Raw genomic sequence first — 2,325 nt, 5'->3', positions numbered from 1 at the left:
CTCTGATCTTGGCCATGTTATCTCTTATAACTCCTGAATGGTCTCGGTAGAAGCAACATTCTTCTAGCAAAGGGGCATATAGCCCCCCCTGCTGTAGGAAGAGGAGATCCAGCCCTCTCCGATTCTGCAGGGCCACTTCTGCTAATGAGCTAACGGAATCTTGGAGCTGACTTATGGACTCCTCTAAACACTGGAGATCAGTGTCTAAGCTGATGCGTGGGTCAGCGTATTGAGCATTGCCTTGTATGATGGCAGTGGCTCCCATGCCTATTCCTGAAGCTGTTCCCATACTTACTAGAGTTGCAAGAGTCACGGCTGCAACTACAGGGGTCTTTTTTACACGCGGGGGGACCTGATCTTGTTGTAGGTAAAGCTGCAAGAATTCCTCATCTGAATGATATACTAATCAGGGGAAGAGGAGGGTGAGCACGTGAAGCCGGTTGCATTGACTACTTGTGATTGGGCACAGGGTGTCAGCCCTGTAGAGCAGGCCCACCAGGTATCATTGGGAGGAACGTAATACCACTGAGTTGACACATTAACTGAAAGGGTCTGGTTGCATAGAAAGGAGTATGAGGGGGGAACTCTTCCCATACAGGTCCCCAAGCCTGTAATTCTCCCTAGGGAGAGGCTTGCTTTGGAAGACCACCTGCAGCGTGAGTCATTTGGGCTAACTGTATAGTCACCTTGCACTGCAACTCCTTCATAATAGGGAGGGGCGGTGTCATAACACAGCCAGCAGGAGACAGCCCGGCTCGGGTGGGTGGCATTTAAAAAGAAGTAAGTCCAATCTAACAGGCTTATTAGGCTCTCTTGGCCAGCCCAAGGTTGGATTAGGGAAGGACACGGGGAAGAACGAACTGTAGGGGTCTCGACTTTAAACTGAGTAGTGAGTTCAGTTAGTGGATCCCCCACTGAGGAAGGACCCGCCCCTGGGACCAGGACAGGGTTCGGACCGATTGCGGTTATTTTTTGGGGTTTTCTGTCGTTGGAGAGAAAATAAGAGTCCCGTATCATAACCATTGAGCCATAAATGCAGTCCCCAAGGTCTGCTTGTTCCCCATCCTTTGTCCCTTTTTCCCTTATCAGTGAACTTAATGAGCAAGGGATTTCAATGTGAGGAATTGCTACCCGAACCAGTCTGGCATGGTGTCCCGTCTGGTTTCGCCTGATGGTAATGATATCCCCTGGGGCAGTTGCTAACCACCATACCTCCCCAGTTGTTTTGCATCCCCAGTGTTGGCAATAATAGTGTTGGGCCCCCCACACACCCTGGTTTAGTCCTGGGCAGACATAGAAACTTTTAGCTCATAGGTTTCTAACCCCCGATTTGAATTTACAATTATAGACTGCCGAGGAGTCTTCATACCCCAAAGTTTTTCCATCCAGGCCTGTGTCATACAGCCCATCTGCTAGGGTACAGAGGTCAACATCAAGCGGGGGCCACCAGATGTTAGGTAGATGGTCCTCAGTCAGTGTTAACACTGCCTTTCCCGTTTCCATGTTAGCTAATGTCCAAGTCACTTGTACTGGTACATGGGGATTTAAACTTCTCGTGGGGAGGGGCCCAGTCACCAGCAGACAGGCGAGCAGGAGGTGGGCGCTGGCCATTGAGGCGGTGGTCTCGCGGTGCAGTAACTGGCTCTTCTGAACGTATGGGGCGAGGGGCATTGGGAGCCTGCAACCGCGGGACCGAGGCCAGGGGCAAGGTGATGGCGCCGATAAGCAGTTCAATGTCAACAATAGACAGGTTAGCAGGAAGGGTCTCGTTGGATGCAGAGCTTGAATGGATTTGAAGGGTGTGGGGATGCCTTCCAAGTAGTCACCTGGAATCCTCTGGGACTGCAAATGGGTAAGCAGGTTTTGCGTGGGAGTAGTGCACCCAAGCCGCAACGCTGTCCACTTTGAGTGTGGTGGGAGTCGTCAAGAGGATCACGAAGGGGCCTTTCCGTCTTGGCTCGAGATTTTTCCATTGGTGTCTGCGGATGAAGACCCAGTCGCCTGGTTTAAACCTGTGGGGTTGCAGGTTGACAGCAGCTTCATATGTGGCTCTGAGTTGTGGCCAGACCCCTTGGTGGGTTAGCTGCAACCATTGGAGTGAGTCCAGTAGGTCTTGGTCTCCCAAAGTTGATACTAGGTCAGCTTGGAGGGTAGTTATCATAGGAGGGGGGTTTCCATACATGATTTCAAAGGGGGTCAAACCCATCTGGTATGGAGTGTTTCTTACTCTAAAAAGGGCAAAGGGGAGGAGAGCCACCCAGTCTGCACCAGTCCCTAAAGCTAATTTGGTTAAGGTCTCTTCTAGAGTTCTATTTATTCTTTTTA

General features: G+C 50.9%; 1 pseudogene; it reads left to right on the top strand.

Moving 5' to 3' along the window:
• Positions 1 to 1,172, top strand: part of LOC103748654 — a 4,208-nt pseudogene extending 3,036 nt beyond the window's left edge.
• The last annotated feature ends 1,153 nt before the right edge of the window (positions 1,173 to 2,325 follow it).

Source organism: Nannospalax galili, unplaced genomic scaffold (genome assembly GCF_000622305.1).
Source record: "Nannospalax galili isolate Female #2095 unplaced genomic scaffold, S.galili_v1.0 scaffold1446, whole genome shotgun sequence".
Classification (NCBI taxonomy): domain Eukaryota; kingdom Metazoa; phylum Chordata; class Mammalia; order Rodentia; family Spalacidae; genus Nannospalax; species Nannospalax galili.
The sequence above is the reverse complement of the archived record's forward strand: the minus strand, read 5'-3'. Positions and strand labels throughout refer to the sequence as shown.